Source organism: Siphateles boraxobius, unplaced genomic scaffold (genome assembly GCF_051911475.1).
Source record: "Siphateles boraxobius isolate OS27281-9 unplaced genomic scaffold, OSU_SipBor_1 30, whole genome shotgun sequence".
NCBI lineage: Eukaryota > Metazoa > Chordata > Actinopteri > Cypriniformes > Leuciscidae > Siphateles > Siphateles boraxobius.
The window spans coordinates 2,030,417-2,049,981 of NW_027508920.1; the positions used below are offsets into that span (position 1 = coordinate 2,030,417).

Sequence of the window (19,565 nt, forward strand, 5' to 3'; positions counted from 1 at the left end):
GAACTATATTTGGTCTCTATAAATTCCAATCTTCGTTCCCCATTTGTTAATTTACATTACATTTTGTTAACTTTGTGACACATGGGTATTATAAGAATCTTGAAGATTCTTTCTCTTAAACACCCAATGAAATTACAGATTCAAATGTGCTGTCTGAACACAAAGAGTCATAAAATCTCCTTCCAAAGGGACCACTTCGGATTGGCTCACATACCCCCAGAGGGTGTGACATCTTCACCCTTTTAAATGACTGATCAAGATCAGTACTGAACTTACTTCTCCTCTCCTCGCATCAGGTAACGGCTTCGCGATCCCCCTCCGGGGATCTTTTCCTTTGTTTGTTTAAGTTTTATTTTTCCTTTCTACTTTGTTCATTTCCTCAGACGAGTAAGTGAACTTAGCCTGAATTGTTTCTTTGGTAATTTAAGACTGTTAAACCTTCGTTTGAAAGTGCACGCTCCAGACCCATCCACGGGCCACTTGACTCTTCCACGGAACACATCCACCTGCCTTCGAAGGAGCCACACAACGAGCCAGTGCAAGTATACATTCGTATCGAGCTATTTAGAGCATTAAGATGTGTTTCTCCGTGTTGTTTCTGAAAGGTTTTAAGGTCTGTAATTTGCCACTGATCCTTCCAGATTCTCTCTCTCTCTTTATTTATGCATTCTCTTTCTTGGTCGTTGTATTTTGTTGTAAATACATTTTATTCCTTGTAACGTTAGTAACCGTATACGTAGTTTTCCTTTATTAAATTCATTATATTCATCTATTGACTCTGTCTCTATGCTCATATACAAGTCCCTTTAATGTTACGATCCAGTTACGTGCTTTACAAATTTATTGATACTTAAAGAGGTCTCGTTATAGAACAGGAAGGTTGTTCCTTGTGGCCAGAGGAATAACTTCTCTTGGAAGTCTATAAAGTAGGATAATTTTGCGAGGTTTAATGAGATTGAATCATCTGGTTTGCTGGACAAACATTCGATCATAAATTAATCCCCTTAAAGATTATCCTGACGATCGATCTATGATTGTCACGATTCCTGCCTTATGTTTTCCTTGTCTTGTATGGACTTTTGTTTATTCCTGTTCTGTGCTATGTTTTGTAGTCCTTTGTCGTTTTTCTTGTTTATTAGTCTCTCCAGGTGTTTCTAATTAGCCCCGCCCCCTTTTTATCTTGTTTAGCTTGTTTGCCTGTGTATTTAAACCCCTGTGCTTCAGTTGTTGTTTGTCGTTCGTTGTTTAATGTTGCTTGTAGTCTGAGTTCTGAGTACCTTGTTCCTAGTTCTGAGTTTACCCTGGATTACCTGTTTGTTGGATTATTAAAGTGCTTGCATTTGGATTCACTCTCTGCTTTGTCCTTGCTGCGCCGTAACAATGATAGACATAATTGATATTTTAAATATTTAATTAGAATCCGTTTTGATTAGGTATTGATATACAATTGAGCTGATAATAACCTGTCTGTAAAATATAGTCTACATATGCAATTAATTATACTCCTTTGTGGTTAATTGTCTAGGTACATATATGAATGCAGATGCAGGGAAAAAATCATCCCTTTTTGGGAGATTTAACATGTATGATTATCTGGGTCAAACCTGAATGGATAATTATTAATTGAAAAATTACTAATTTTTGAATACACATCCCCAAAGCCTGACCCAGGTTCCTTACATGCGTCTAGTAAGGCTGGTCATTGCTGCTGTTATGAGTCTACATATGGGCTGCTTAAACTATAATGTATAGTTAAATTATAGTTAATAAAAAAAAAAAAATAATTCTGTGAACCAACTAATTTGTTTTATTCCTTTCTTTGTTTGTTTTAGCGGATCACTGAGGGGTCCTGGTTGGAACGCGGGTGTGGTCCCTTTGGTGGATATCCTCCGTTGGTGCTGCATGTACACTGTGTGTGGTGCACATATTTTCTCTTCATGTGTGTGCGCGTGCGTGTGGTGTGTGTGTTTGTATCTTTTTTTTAGGCACGTTTACTGGTGAATATTACAGGGGTAATTGAAAGTGCATTAAACTTGAAGCTGTTGAATAAATAAGGCCAGCAGACACAACATTAAATATCATCTGCAGAATGTTTTGCTTCCCTCCTGACATGATCTTTCATTAACACTGCTGGAAGTAATTGCATAAACCGGCATAACATTAGTTTTATTATTGTGCACGCACTAAAACACAGACAGTTCCGTTCGTTGGTGGATGAATGTGAATGTGCAGAACTCAAATACAGTTCATTGTGTTGTACATTTAATCATAACAGGTAAATAGAGGATTCAACAAAAATAAATTACTAAAGTATTACTTAAATATTTGTACAAATTAATTTTATTTACAAATTGCTCATTGTTAATTTGCACTGTAGGCAAAAGTTGTCTTTTACCCTTTTTTGTATTATTCTCAGGTTAGGTCAAGTCAAGTCAAGTCATCCTCATTTATATAGCGCTTTTAACAATGTAGATTGTTTCAAAGCAGCTTTAAAGAGATAAAGATATAATTAAAGTTAAAAATTAAGGTAAAGTAAGTCGAGTCTGGTCTAAATTATAGGCATTTTAAATTACTTAGGATTCGGTCAGAAGACTTCTCTGTGGCATGTTCTTGTGTAAAGTCTTTAAAAACACTATAAATCAAGCCTCATTGGGAAGTTTTTGTAGTCAATTAAATTTATTTTAATTGGTTACTTTTCTCTTTATAATAAAGACTTCTTGGAAACCAAAGTTTCCAAAATCCTTCTCTAGGCCTCTTAGATGCAAGCTGTCCACCTTTTCATTTCCTTGAACTCCAGAAAACTCAGCCAAGATGGCTGATTTTCCTTTTAAGGTTGTAAGACAGTGGTCGGGAACCTATGGCTCGCGAGCCACACCTGGCTCTTTGGCAAAAATCATGTTTACTTGGAGGGTCGCAAGGTCTCTTACCAACAAACGAGCGATAAAAAAAATTAAGACACATCAATAGAGATCAGCTCTCTGCAGAAAAAGCAGCCAATTAAAATTCCCTTATAGTACACCCCACCGAAGTTAATGAAAAGTTTATGATAATAATAATATTCATGTTGTACACATCATATATCCTTTTATTGAAACGGGTGCTTTGCTGTGCAAAGAGACATTTCGAAACATTTCACCGGCTGGTACTTTCACTTTTGCTGCAGAGACCCTTTATGACACATGATAAATGTGTCGTATTTTTGATAATCCGCGCAGATTTCAGTTGACGATTCTGTTTAAAGTTATTAATAACAAAACATGAAGGAATAAGAAAAAAGAGCAGGATGTGCTTTATATTAAAAAGAAATATTAAAAACGCGATAAGTCGCGAAAGACAACGGAATTCTAATGACAGGATGCTGTGCGCGTGCTTCGAGTGCAACACGGACAAGCACAGTAGCCATTGTCTTCTGTTGCGCACCTAAACGGCCAAATAAACACTGAAATATATCAAAATGCCAAGTTGAGTATTCACGTAAACACAGTAGATGTACAGTACTGTGTGCATTCTCTCTCTCTCTCTCTCTCTCTCTCTCACACACACACACACACACACACACACACACACACACACACACACACACACACACACACACACACACACACACACACACACAACTTGTTTTTAGTTGTCTTTGGACCTAATAATTACTGCTGTTGAAATTGTATTGAAAAAAAGCACGTCTTTAATAATAATATTATATATATATATATATATATATATATATATATATATATATATATATATATATATATATATATATACATATATATACATGTCCTTCTAAAAAAATTAGCATATTGTGATAAAGTTCATTATTTTCCATAATGTGATGATAAAAATTAAACTTTCATATATTTTAGATTCATTGCACACCAACTGAAATATTTCAGGTCTTTTAATGTTTTAATACTGATGATTTTGGCATACAGCTCATGAAACCCCCAAATTCATATCTCAAAAAATTAGCATATTTCATCCGACCAATAAAAGAAGTGTTTTTAATACAAAAAAAAAAAAGTCTACCTTCAAATAAGTATGTTCAGTTATGCACTTAATACTAGTTTCGGGAATCCTTTTGCAGAAATGACTGCTTCAATGCGCCGTGGCATGGAGGCAATCAGCCTGTGGCACTGCTGAGGTGTTATGGAGGCCCAGGATGCTTCGATAGCGGCCTTAAGCTCATCCAGAGTGTTGGGTCATGCGTCTCTCAACTTTCTCTTCACAATATCCCACAGATTCTCTATGGGGTTCAGGTCAGGAGAGTTGGCAGGCCAATTGAGCAGAGTAATACCATGGTCAGTAAACCATTTACCAGTGGTTTTGGCACTGTGAGCAGGTGCCAGGTCGTGCTGAAAAATGAAATCAGATGGAAGCATGAAGTGCTCCAAAATCTCCTGATAGCTAGCTGCATTGACCCTGCCCTTGAGAAAACACAGTGGACCAACACCAGCAGCTGACATGGCACCCCAGACCATCACTGACTGTGGGTACTTGACACTGGACTTCAGGCATTTTGGCATTTCCTTCTCCCCAGTCTTCCTACAGACTCTGGCACCTTGATTTCCGAATGACATGCAAAATTTGCTTTCATCCGAAAAAAGTACTTTGGACCACTGAGCAACAGTCCAGTGCTGCTTCTCTGTAGCCCAGGTCAGGCACTTCTGCTTCTGGTTCAAAAGTGGCTTGACCTGGGGAATGCGGCACCTGTAGCCCATTTCCTGCACACGCCTGTGCACGGTGGCTCTGGATGTTTCTACTCCAGACTCAGTCCACTGCTTCCGCAGGTCCCCCAAGGTCTGGAATCGGTCCTTGTCCACAATCTTTCTCAGGGTCTGGTCACCTCTTCTCGTTGTGCAGCGTTTTTTGCCACACTTTTTCCTTCCCACAGACTTCCCACTGAGGTGCCTTGATACAGCACTCTGGGAACAGCCTATTTGTTCAGAAATTTCTTTCTGTGTCTAACCCTCTTGCTTGAGGGTGTCAATGATGGCCTTCTGGACATCAGTCAGGTCGGCAGTCTTACCCATGATTGCGGTTTTGAGTAATGAAACAGGCTGGGAGTTTTTAAAAGCCTCAGGAATCTTTTGCAGGTGTTTAGAGTTAATTAGTTGATTCAGATGATTTGGTTAAAAGCTCGTTTAGAGACCCTTTTCATGATATGCTAATTTTTTGAGATAGGAATTTTGGGTTTTCATGAGCTGTATGCCAAAATCATCAGTATTAAAACAATAAAAGACCTGAAATATTTCAGTTGGTGTGCAATGAATCTAAAATATATGAAAGTTTAATTTTTATCATTACATTATGGAAAATAATTAACTTTATCACAATATGCTAATTTTTTTGAGAAGGACCTGTATATATATATATTAATTAATTTATTTATATATTTATATATTTATTTTTATTTATTTATTTATTTATTTGTTTGTTTTTTGGAAAAATGCATTAACCAAAAATAAAAAAATGGCTCTTCGGTCAAAAAAGGTTCCTGACCCCAGTTTAAGAGTAGAACCACAGTAGAACTAGCTCTTTGTGTCCTTGAGCACACACACATAAATCCACACATTTCTGCTCCTTCTCCTCATGGGTAGGCACACACACATACATAACTAACAATACTGTACATTACTGTATAAGGCATTTCTTAGAAACAAATTAACAACATTGTACACAATGCATTATATTTAGTACATTGGCTAAATATGTGTAACAAAACGGCGTCTACAATAGACAAGTAGGCAGGGTAATTGCATTTCCATATAATACAACAGAAAACTACAAATCCATTAACATACGTATTTACTGACATTTGACTTGAGACTTGAGACTTGGCTTGAGACTTACTGATATAAATGTTATATTTAGACTTTATTTGGAGTACTTCTTTATTGCACAATGCACATTTCTTAATATTAAGCCTAAAATGTGTTTCAATATCACTATTAGTAAGGATAGTATGATCACTGTATATCATCAGTCTTTCAATGCAAGATATTTAAATTGTACCTAAAGTATACATGCAATAGTTCCACTTTTGTATGTATATCTTTAGTTGGAACTCAGAACTATTTCTGAATAACTAAAGTACATTAAGTACCAAATTAGTTGTTCTAATTTAGCAGACTTTAGGTATACCAATTTAGCATACTAAAGGTACAATTTCAGGGTATTTATATTATGTACATAAATATGTAAATGTATTTGTAGTATACTTGGCATAAAATGAATGTATTTCAAATATATTTTAGTATATTTATTTTTCACTAGGGATGTAATTCCATATATCAAAAATTTCCATTGTTACTAGTAGAAATCTAATTCCTGATATCAAGAATTGGCATTTTAATTATTGAAAATTGAATTGTTGATATCAAGAATTCACATCCTGGGAATTAGGGGTTGAACAGACTAGTCGACTTTAATGGTCTGCCATGACACTTTAAGCTTGACATTGACTAATCGCTGATCATTCATGGCAAATAGAGTGTGCAACAGGATTAGAAATCTTTTAAGTCCACTTTTACTCTCCGCTTCAGTTAAAATGACAAATAAATGCATAGGCTACTCAGAGAGCGCTCCACAAGACAAGTTTGATTTTACATCTGGACGCACAAAATTGATCACGTGAATGCACGTTTTACACAGCTTAATGTACAGGAAAGTTAATCGCCGTTCTAAACTGCTGCTGCATCACACACACACACACACACACACACACACACACACACACACACACACACACACACACACACACACACACACACACAGAAATTAATTGTAAACTCTGTTCTACCAGAAAGACTTGGGAGATAGAATGATCTAACAAAGCATTAATTTATTGACAGCCCAGCAAGCGATTATTTATAAAGCTTAAACGTGAACAGAAAGAAGTTCATCCACTAATAAAAACAGAAAGGGAGAGATTGGACAGCCTTGGGGTATGCCACGATGGATCCCAAATTCTTTTAGAGGTTCCCATATTAAGAATAATAGACCTATTAATATCTTTATAGAACATTTCTATAATATCAATACAATTATTGCCAAAACCAAAAACTTTCAGTGAGTGAAGTAAGAAGCCGTGTTCGATGGTGTCAAAGGCTTTACAAAAATCTAACAACACAATAAGAGCCCCTGAACCATTTGATCAGAATAGTCTAGAAGGTCAATTATAAGGCGAATGTTATTACTAATGTGTCTATTTTTCATGAAACCTGTTTGAGTCTCATTAATGATTTCATTTAATCCGGATTTTAATCTTTTTGCATACATTAGTGCAAACAATTTATAGTCTATATTTAATAGAGTGATAGGTCTCCAATTATCTATATTTTGGGCATCTTTATCTGGTTTAGGAATCAGGGAGATTAATCCTTGTTTCATAGTTCTGACCAAATCCTTTTTTTTTTAAATACATTCATTAAACAATAAGAAAAGGGGATCTTACAATACCTTCCAAAAGTGTTGGTAAAATTCAGTTGAAAGCCTATCTGGCCCCGGACTCTTACCCTTTTTCATATATTGGAGAGCTGACAGTAATTCCTCCTTCTTAAGGTCGGAGTCACAAAGGTTTTTGAAGTCATTACTAATTAACGGAATAAAATCTTGAATGTCATTAGTAAATGATTTACAAAAGTCATAATTAAAGTTAGACTGATAAAGTTTTTCATAAAAGGAGCTGACAAAATCTGAAATTAGTTTGGGATCCTTGCATAAGGTGTTGTTAATATATAATACAGGCAAAGAATTTCTCTTAAAATTCCTTTTTTCAAGGGCAAAAAAATAGGCTGTATTCCTCTCTCCCTTTTCTATCCATCTAGCTCTTGAACGCACAAAAGCTCCACTTGCCTTGCTAATATACAAGTCATCAAGTTTTAATTTTAAGGACTGGAGCTCACTTTCCTCTGTTTGAGAGAGTGTCCCAACTTTCCAAAGAGTATCAATTTTGTTTAATAGTTCTGTTTCTATGCAATCTGTGTCTTTTTTTAATTTCTTCCTAATAGCTAATTCTCTGTATTTGAATTTAAATAACTCCCATTTAGATGCATAATCTGATTTCTCTGAATTAAAGATATTGGCGGCAAACGTTTCAATATTTTTTGTAAAAATGTTATCTTCTAAGAGGGAGTTGTTAAGTTTCCAATATCCACGGAGGCAGCTGGGTTTACGAACAACCTGTAAAGACAACTCAATCACAAGGTGATCTGAAAAGGGAGCATAATGATGGGAGATATCTTGAACATGTTGTAGGGTATGGACCAATCAGACACATACTATTTATTCATTATATACAAAGGTTTATGAAACTCCTCACACAGCCCAAATGAACAAACACAAGTGAAAGAAACAGTGTCATGTTACAGGGCATGATAAGGGGATTTTACGACCTCCGAGGAATGTGGCCACATACTCAAGAGAGAGACTATGAAACAGAAACCCTCTTTAAAACAGACTTTGCTGCGTTAATCATAGACTAACTGATCTATAAATGAACATGCATAAAACTGTGAAAGAAACAGTGTAAATGGTTTACTGTCTCGTGTACTATTAGGTATATATTATGGTATGTATCCTGGTATACAACCAACTAACGATCAATGTAACCTCACCTGTATAATGCCTCCTACCTAAATAATCCTCATTTAATGACTCACACTTTGATGTACATCACCTTCTTCTAGAATGCAGTGTGGATGTGTTATAGCTATTTTAGCATTAATGAAGGTATAATCATATTATGAGACAAAGATCCGTAAATCAACTAAGAGCCACTTTCCCTCTCAGACATGTCCCCTTTCTGATTGGTCGAGTTCAACCCTTAGGGGAGGATCTTCTCCAGGCCTTATTAGAGACAGTCCACATGTGACCTCCCTCTCTTAGTTCTTTCATCCAGCCGGAACACTGTTCTGGTGTTACTGGGGAACCCCCTTCCCCCTCCACGGGGGCCCCAGGGCCCAGCAGGCCTCAATCCAACCAGATATGGGCTCAGGCAGGAGAGAGGTGACTCTCTCACAAAGAACCAAGGACAATCTCAAGAGTTTTGGAACAAAGACTCCAACCAACAACGACTCCAATCACCCATCCTTCTGGCTTCCTCACTTCTCCTGGGTGCTCGGCGTGGCCTCAACAGAGTCCCAGGCCTTGCCCAAACCAGCCATGCGGTCCTGGAGAAAGAGAACGCTCAACCAACTTCCACTTGACACTGCCGGAACCATCAACGACTTCAATTTTCAACAACTTCAAGAATTGTTCCCATTACAAATGCAAGTATTCAATTCAATGAAATGTGAAAATGAAATTCTGATGGTTCTTCTCATAGACCCTCTTCCGGTTTCCAATTTCATCCTATCACTAACCTATTTATGTATTCATGTGTGTATGTTGTTTAGTTTATTTATATTCATATAAATATCTATATTTAGTTAATAAAACCTGTACATAATATGTATTTGGTTCTGTTTTGTTTGCAATACAAGTCACTTTACGATCACGGTTTTTGCTACTGGCTCAAAGTACTGTACAGGCGAAGAAATAATTATTCTTCGGTGGCCATGGAAGATACCCTTTATTAGAATAAATTAATAATCAAAAGAGTTCGTTGGAAGAACTGATTAATTGATTGTAATATTAATTCAGCCACATCAAGTTAATCCAATTAACTGACCCAAATATTTATAATTAATAATAACAAGATATTATTGATTATTAATATTTCCAAAAAGCTGAGTTCCTTACATAATGGTGGAGAATTTTAAGGCATCGTATTAAACATTTTATGCAAGCAGACAGTAATCAATCATATGTTGTCCCATAAGTTTTATTAACATCTCATACATGCACGTACAAGTTTCTGAGTAAATCAGCAAAACTATAGCTTGAATATAACTTCCTACGAATGGCAGAAAGTTCACAAATGCTATAATGCATATTTAAATCGTACGATAAGAAACTCCTGATATTAGCGAAGAAAGCCTAATTTCAGATATAAATCGAGCATAAGCCTTCTCTGACGAAGAAATCTCAGATTAGCCGCGCGCATAAATGGTACCAAAACTAATTAACCTGATATGGACGAAGAAATCTCCATTTTCAGCATTTTTGAATGTGATCTGAGCGATGTTCCTCAATCACCGATTAAGGCCTTATTATGCGTTACGTCATTGTATTCATATTAAACCGCTGAAGCGCTCATATGAAACAATCGCGTCGAATTAGTGGTATAAATTCTAGCTTAGCTAACTAGTAATTTGCCATTGTCTGTGAAAGAACGGTGCTGTTTTGATTTGTTAAAAAGAGTCACTCACACGCAACGTCGTGTCTAAGCGAGAGACTCAGTGCAAACTGTCAGCACAGCTCGATCGCTGCTCCGAACGATCTGTGTTGTTGGTTGGCATTGCGTCCGGAACGCGAGCAGGCGTTCCTATCTAGTTTTTCTGACAACAGCACCAATCTCACAGACCCTTGTGTAAACAAGCGACGGTTGTAGCCAATAGCTCCCTCAATCCTAACTTACACGCATGACTTACAAGTAAAACCCTCTACCTCGAGTGATAGTTTTAGCACCGCCTAAAAACTTAGACACGTTAGAGCGTAAAGTGTAACCTTAAACCAAAGACTATAGATTTTGCGTGATTTGAACTGAGTGATTTGAACACGAGTAATGAGAGTCAAAGCTCTTCGAGGCTTTGAATCAAAGGAGTCAACTGAGTCACAAATGATTCTTTGTTTGAAGCGCCCTCGCTGGCGACTCCTGCTGGTCAAAACAGTGGAAGTGTAGCGGAAACTCAAATCAACGGAACACCTTTTACAAACCAATCGCAAAGGTTTTATCAAAAGGTGTAATCAGGTAATGGCAATCCGCAAGCTACCTAATATCGTTTAATATGAGGTGTCTTTCAAGGCATAATATCTTAGTAAACCGTAGGGCTCGTTTTATGAAAGCTTGACTTGAAAGTCAATCAGACCCTTTATCAAATGCGTCATTAAATGTGTACGAATCTATAAAGTGATACGAGATCACATAGAGACCAGATACACAATGGTTCACGAACCGTTGAAATTTAAAACAATTTCGAAACAGCTATGACGTGTAACGAAGCCCAGTTTAATAAAATCACGTGACCTTAGCAGTGATACACTCCGAATGATTTGAGACGAATGATTCACCCTGGTGTCAGAGCTTCACGAAGCACGTCTCATAAGAGGGTTAAACCACCCTCTTCTCTCTCTCTTTCTCTCTCTCGACCCCTTCCTCTTGGTTTCACTTTCAGATTGAAACCCAGATACTTTGGGTTCTTATTTGTGTTTCTTTTATTTTTACTTAAATCTACCCCTATTTTATTTTGTGTATTTACACCTGTTGAGCCTGAATAGTCCTATTCAGTTAAATTGAATTTAATTAAATTGGGAATTTAATTAAATCAATTTGCTTAGTCAAGTTCCCCTCTAGTTACCAGAGCTATGAGAACACACAATGTTTACATACATTTTTTTATTTTATTATTTTATTTCAATTTAGTTATTTACGTTTGTTTCAGCCTGATTTCTTATATTCAGCTAAAGAAAAAAAGAAGGGCTTAACTAAATTTGAAATTTAATTAAATTACTTGATACGCTTCCCTTTCCTTTTAGTTTTCTTAGAGCTATAAGGACGTTCTAACTTTACCTTTACCTTATTTTAGATCACTAGTCACTATCCTCATCTTCTCTCTCTCTATAGGATTACAATATCTAGTGACTGTTGTTTCCATATCGAGTTACACAGGTCATTAATATCCTACTTCCTGTCTGTGTTTTACCCATCCTCACTCCTTAGCACCAAGCTAAGTACATGAAGTACGGCTAAACACAAACGCACAGTAGGCCCCAGACAGAACTGGAAACACTTCCCATTGTTTCTTCTTCTTCTTTTGGACCTTGAGATGTCTGATGTGTCCCTGGTAGCTTAGTCTAACAGCAGCATAACCCATAAGTGACTCCTGTTTACCTATGTCTCCTAGCTAAACCTAAATAGGTAAAACACTCCTTTCTTCCTCTTCTTTTCTGGTTTCATCCCATTGTTTTATTTTGGTTTTGCTCTATCTGTTACTCTCGTAGCACAACATGTGAGAAGAACCATCAGCATTTTTGAGTAATAGGTTATGACATGTAAGAGCCCAGTCATCAGTCGATGCTGCTTAAAGCACGTCAACTAAGATACTCAAAACTTTTTTTTTTTGTTGTGTGTGCTCACCAACACTAAATTTTAGCTGCTCCACATAGCCATTCTCCCACACAGATAGCTCACCACCTCTGTAGAAACTTGCATTTGCCTTTGCCATTTCTCTCTCGTGTTCCCACAAGTGTTCCAGTAGGCCTCAGACACCCAGCCCTGCCACCAGGACCACCTGAAGACCCGGCAGAGCAGTGTCATGGACATCCTTCAGCCTGAAGCAGGCAACGACCTGCCACGGCAGAGGAAGGAACAGTTAGGCAACAATGAAAGCAGACGTCTGACACCCAGCCTGAGCCACCAAGAGCTGACCAGCATTATCTTCTCCTTGGCCATGCTCCCGCAGGCCTCAAACAGGAGGTAAATGAACTAACGCTGCCAGCCACAGGACTCCACAGAGAACGAACCCTGCTCAACGGGAGAAGGCACAGGACAGATGCAAGGACCCTGACAGAGCAGAGCAACTGAAAGAGATCATCAGTTTTCAGGCGGACGACAGCTCTGAGCACCTGCAAACCGACGGGTAAAGAACTGTTTCACTCAAAGAACTTAAAGAAATGGTTGAACTCAAAGAGAGCTAAAGCCAGCAATGTGCAGCGGAAGTCCGAACACTGACTTAGCGATGCTGTAACATTATTGACGCACTCCATGTGGTCCAAAGAGAGCTGCAACAGTCCAACCCACTGCAAATGGACCACACAAGAAAGATGGACCCTGCTGACCTTCACATTAGCAGCGTAAGCTTCCCCAGCCCTGCACAAAGGGGGGGAGGAGCCAAAGCCCTCGGCTTAACACTTCACCAGACAGTGTCCTGAGAGCCCCTGCAGCTGCAGGAGGAAAAGGTAACTCAGACAATCCCTGAAATGGCACATGAAGTGACACTCAACAATCTCAAGTGAAAGGTCAGAGACATCCCTGCCAATCCACGAGACATTGATTTTCACCTGCAGTCTGCACCTGCAGCCGGTGTGGCACACCGAGACAGACTCCATCTGATCTAGACACATCCAGCCCAGCTGGGCCCTGCCCAAACACCAAGCAGGACAGACCTAGAAGGGCCTGTGCTACCACCACCGACTCCGAACGAGTTTTCTGTGGAACTTACAACGAACCTGTGACGGAGGAGGACACCAGCTTCAAGAAACTTTTCCTCCAAAACCAGTTAGTCACCATATTTTCACCTGCCCCCACGCAATGCCCACTCAACGATGCGTGACCTGATGCAGAAGGCCTCTAACACAGAAGGCCTCCCCAGAAAAGGTTCCTAAGACCCCATTGATTCTGAACTGCAAAGCCAGAAGGCACACAGCATGAAAACAATGCAAGACTCTGCTAAAAAGTCCCTGGTCAACATAGGACATAAAACTTTTAAAGTAGATGAAAATGTGTGCTCAAAGAACAGCAAGACTCTGCATTAGTAAAAGTAGAATTTTACTGATATAAAGAAAATCTTGAATGGACGTGTAAGCCTCACCTGCCAACAGACTATGCACGACTCTTTTGAAACAAACATTTGCTACATGCTGGTTGAATTGGCACTGCTACACATTAGTTTCCATGACAATGAAGGGTTACAGGAAACACTAGCTCCAAATAGGGCATACCTTGACGCCAAAGTGTAGGAAAACCACCTGAGTTTTAAACTACTGTTAACCTACAGGCGTGCATTTGACCATTGCGGTCCAACTGGAACACAACATGCGATACGCATTTTGATCACTGGTTGCTGGCTTGTCTAAATGCAGATAAAACGATAGCGGGAATTGACATCTCTACTGTAAGTGAAAGAGTCTTAGATTTCCAACTGGTATCAGTAAGTTCAGCATTAAAGCGTAAGTCTGTTTGACAAAGGAATCTCATCTCAGCAGCTTGTAAACTGTACCGATATCTATCCTGCTTTGGTTAAAGAAATCCAAATTGCAGTATTGCTAAACCTGTTTCTGACAAAGAAAGCTCAGGACAGTGTTATATATATGTAGACCTGGGTGATGCTCCCCTTTCTACAATGTAAAGGCCTTACAAATTATTGTTAGATTGATGTAATTCACCTAAATTTTTAGCTGCATCCACAAGCAGAGAGCTACCTAGTGATCAAAACTGTTCACTCGCTGAAAAGTCAGCATTTATGCATGAGAGGGACGTAACTATATAGGCTTAGACAAGCTTTGACTTACAGCAAATCTATTTCCTTACTCTGTAAACAAATAGAATAAGTGGTGTAAAGTAAAGAGAAGAGTTCCATGAGTATAATTAGCAAATGCCAAAACACATTAGCATTTTACTGAATGTAACATCAAGTTCTTGAAAGACTAAAAGTATAGGCGCCCCCTTTTAAACCGTTTAAACATTCATAACGCAGTAAAAGGTGTAGACATTCTTCAGGTACTGTTGAATTGTTCTGACATGCACTGGTTCCCATGACAACGGCTTGTCACAGGAAGTGCTAACTCGTGACGTCATTTTGTAAACAAACCAGCCTAGGTGGCTAAGCTAACTTAACCTAGCGTCCATCCAGCTTAGGCTAAACTAAGCTAACCTAGCATCAATCCAGCTTAGGCTAAGCTACATAATAACTTCTACAGTTAGCGGTTAGCATCATTTACTTGAAGCCTTAATTACAGCTTTTATGTATACAGCGCAAAGTATTCTAAAATACTTTCTTTAACCCCATTTAGGGTTTCTAATTTTTCTCTTTCCTTACTTTCAATTCTTCTCAGCTGAATTTCACCTTCACTAGTTTAGGCATAGTCCTTGCTGAGCGCTGTAGGCTAAATTTGCAGATGCCCTGTCAATTAAACCCAAGTTTAATTACATGTAAGCTGTGTAGCTAGAGAAGAATTCTTATAGTTATGAGAATTTTCATCAGCATGTTGACTAAACCTTTGGAGGGACACACACGGTGTGGTCTTAAACACGCAACAGCTGTGACCCACTATGGAGTGTTGGTCCAGGCAAATCTAAAGGTTAGTCACTAGTGCTATTGATTACTCTCAATTTCAGATCATTCCGGCTGTTTTGATCACTTACTTAAGTCCTTTTTATTTTTATTTTACTTCGATAATAATAGCAGTCAGCTATTCACTTGTCTATACTGTCATGTATATGATTTATTTCCATTTCTTCTCTTGTTCAAATGTGGTTCCATTTCCCATAGGGCCCAGAAAGGAACCAGAGACACCTTTATTTGTGATTTTGTTTATTTTCAACAAGTGCACTAATTTTTATGACCCTGCAACACAAGTAACTTCAACGATTACCAGGGCATAACTATAGTCCTGAGGATTGATAATAAGCATAATTTGAATAGGAAAGCTGTCCTTTTTCCTCCTATTCTTCACTTCGTCAAGCCGTAGTGAACCACCAGTTAAGTCCAGAGAAATATTTTAGTCATAAGAACCATCTTAAGTCATTTATTTCATCTCGGCTATGCCCTTTCCAGGAAATACTCTCGGAACCACACAAGTCTTAGCCTCCTAACATTCACAGCTAAGATGATAAGGATACAATACACACTTCACTAGCTAGCTACACATGAAATACCTAGCTTTATGCTACATATCTAGCGAACCCATTAAACCGTGGCTCTGAACTTTCTAGGGTCATGCATTAGTCTCTCACCACAGGTGTGCCAAAATGTTGCAGATCCTCTGCTTAACCTGACCTTAACCGGTTAGGAGAACGAAAAGACTGAAAAAGCCATCGCGAGGAACACTGTTCCACCCATGGCTGCTGACATCCGACCCATGACCCAAGCCAGAGTTACAGCCACACCGGGGTGATCAAGATTCTCATCTCCTTACCCCACCTTATGGGTATAAAACAGAAGGTAAACAACCTCACATAATAGATCACAGCGTCCCACAAGGAGCGGACCTGTGCCCAAAGCCTTACAGACCAGCTAGACACTGAGGTTCGAACCAGATTCAATGCAGCTGGACTGAGCATGCCCAGGACCAGCACAGAACTGTCACCATGGCAACAACTCAGGTACCAGCCAAGCCCCTTGGAGAAGCCATGGAGGACAGCACCCTCAACCTGCAAACACCACAGGAAGACCACGGCTGTCAACGACAGCATCCTCTTCCATACCCTTCACACAGGTGTCAATCTGAGGCTCCGCAAGGACAGCTGGACGCACCTGCCTCAGAGTTACTGGAGCCGCTGACACACGCAAAATAGCTCCCTGCACAGGACTCACCCGAGGAGTCCTGTAAGGTACAAGCTTCCGACTCCTTGCCCACCCCAGCTTAGGCAAGCTTGCGTCGGCACCACCATAAGGACAGAACAACACTTCAATCCTTCAGACCTCTCGTGACTGAGAGGCTAACAACCACCTTCTGACCTCCGGCCACCAGCACCATGTCAGCTTGAAAACCTCTCTATGCTACATAGAGGCCTAACCACTTCCTGCAACCACAAGGAAACACCTGCCCCAAAACTAATGAACTTCAGAATGTCCCAACACCTGCTGCCTCAACACCTGCTGCAGAGACCTGGACTTGGCTACTGTCCACATCACCAGCCGTGGAACGACCACCGCTCCAGAAGACACGAGCAACCAGAGGCCACCATGGCCTTCCAGCCTTCTATGACAAGTGTGTTTCCGATCTCTCTGCACTTCCAACTTCGCTCGTGGTTGTCCTTGAGGGGGGACAACAACGATCGAGAGGGGGGATCTGTAGGGTATGGACCAATCAGACACATACTATTTATTCATTATATACAAAGGTTTATGAAACTCCTCACACAGCCCAAATGAACAAACACAAGTGAAAGAAACAGTGTCATGTTACAGGGCATGATAAGGGGATTTTACGACCACCGAGGAATGTGGCCACATACTCAAGAGAGAGACTATGAAACAGAAACCCTCTTTAAAACAGACTTTGCTGCGTTAATCATAGACTAACTGATCTATAAATGAACATGCATAAAACTGTGAAAGAAACAGTGTAAATGGTTTACTGTCTCGTGTACTATTAGGTATATATTATGGTATGTATCCTGGTATACAACCAACTAACGATCAATGTAACCTCACCTGTATAATGCCTCCTACCGAAATAATCCTCATTTAATGACTCACACTTTGATGTACATCACCTTCTTCTAGAATGCAGTGTGGATGTGTTATAGCTATTTTAGCATTAATGAAGGTATAATCATATTATGGGACAAAGATCCGTAAATCAACTAAGAGCCACTTTCCCTCTCAGACATGTCCCCTTTCTGATTGGTCGAGTTCAACCCTTAGGGGAGGATCTTCTCCAGGCCTTATTAGAGACAGTCCACATGTGACCTCCCTCTCTTAGTTCTTTCATCCAGCCGGAACACTGTTCTGGTGTTACTGGGGAACCCCCTTCCCCCTCCACGGGGGCCCCAGGGCCCAGCAGGCCTCAATCCAACCAGATATGGGCTCAGGCAGGAGAGAGGTGACTCTCTCACAAAGAACCAAGGACAATCTCAAGAGTTTTGGAACAAAGACTCCAACCAACAACGACTCCAATCACCCATCCTTCTGACTTCCTCACTTCTCCTGGGTGCTCGGCGTGGCCTCAACAGAGTCCCAGGCCTTGCCCAAACCAGCCATGCGGTCCTGGAGAAAGAGAACGCTCAACCAACTTCCACTTGACACTGCCGGAACCATCAACGACTTCAATTTTCAACAACTTCAAGAATTGTTCCCATTACAAATGCAAGTATTCAATTCAATGAAATGTGAAAATGAAATTCTGATGGTTCTTCTCATAGACCCTCTTCCGGTTTCCAATTTCATCCTATCACTAACCTATTTATGTATTCATGTGTGTATGTTGTTTAGTTTATTTATATTCATATAAATATCTATATTTAGTTAATAAAACCTGTACATAATATGTATTTGGTTCTGTTTTGTTTGCAATACAAGTCACTTTACGATCACGGTTTTTGCTACTGGCTCAAAGTACTGTACAGGCGAAGAAATAATTATTCTTCGGTGGCCATGGAAGATACCCTTTATTAGAATAAATTAATAATCAAAAGAGTTCGTTGGAAGAACTGATTAATTGATTGTAATATTAATTCAGCCACATCAAGTTAATCCAATTAACTGACCCAAATATTTATAATTAATAATAACAAGATATTATTGATTATTAATATTTCCAAAAAGCTGAGTTCCTTACAATGTTGTAGCAGACTGGATGAAATAAGAAATAGGTCAATTCTCGATTTTAAAGACTTTGACACATTGCTCCATGTATATTCAAATGAATTACTATTAAAGTAGCGCCGCGAATCCACTAAAGATAGATATTTGCATAAGGAATCATTAATATTAGAGCTCTGAGAGTGGGGTCTTGCTTTCCTTGGAAACCTATCCATTAAATCATCAGGGACTTGATTAAAATCTCCCACGATTATTAACTTAGCATTTGGGGTTGTTTTGAGCAATTGAGATAAAATAAGAGAAATGTCAGTGAAAAAGGAATTATTCATAGAGTATGAGTTAAACCCATAAATATTACAGATAACAAAGATGGTATTATCTAGTTTAACAGTTAGAATAACCCATCTGCCATCAGGGGAGGACACAGAATTTACAATATCTCTGTGATGTGGAGGCTGAGGCAGTAAGATCCATTTGCAGAAGTTTATTAACACAGGTAACAAAAACGAGTACAGCTGACATAAGCTCAAGCTGGCAATAGAAGAGAACTCAGGCAGGCATAAGTGGTATACTCAGGCTGGCATTAGTAGAGGGGCAATCCAATAATCCAAGCGAAACACAGGCCAAGGTCAGGACAGGCAGCGAAGGTGCGAAAGTACGTGAAGCAGTCCAGGTCAGAGATCGAAGGTCCAGAGATAACAGAGTAGTGCAACACAGACAGATAGGCAAATCAATACTTCACAGAGAACAAAAGAGCAAGCAGTCTATATAAAGGGAGGATAAGGAGCAACAGGTGATAAAGCTGAAGATGATGAGGGAATTCAGCAGGGCTGGATGGTGATGAGTGCAGAGAGGGGAGATGGGAGATGAAGTCTTAATACTCAGGAGAAAGGGATCTAATGACGCCAGAAGGAGGTGTGCTAGAGCGTTCTGTGACAGAGCCAATCGAAAAGAGACGGGAGAGATTTGGCGCAGAATTTTAAACGGTCCAATGAACCGAGGGGATAGCTTTTTGCTTTGCAGCTTCAGACGCAAGTCTCGGGTGGAGAGCCACACTCACTGGCCGGGACGATACTGAGGACCGCCACGCCTTCTCCGATCTGCATAATGCTGATAGTGGCGAATGGCACTCTGCAAATGGACATGAGCAGTATCCCAGGTAGCTTCACTACGACGGAGCCAAGTGTCCACTGCTGG

At 39.5% G+C, this 19,565-nt stretch overlaps 1 long non-coding RNA gene across 1 annotated transcript in view; it reads left to right on the forward strand.

Annotated features, from left to right (window-relative positions):
* The first annotated feature begins 1,657 nt into the window (after positions 1-1,657).
* The window catches only part of LOC143757171 (uncharacterized), a 53,552-nt gene continuing 35,644 nt past the window's right edge, over positions 1,658-19,565 (forward strand). Inside the window, exon 1 of the long non-coding RNA XR_013210426.1 lies at positions 1,658-1,911. This is a non-coding gene — a long non-coding RNA (uncharacterized LOC143757171). The remainder of the gene's footprint in view (positions 1,912-19,565) is intronic.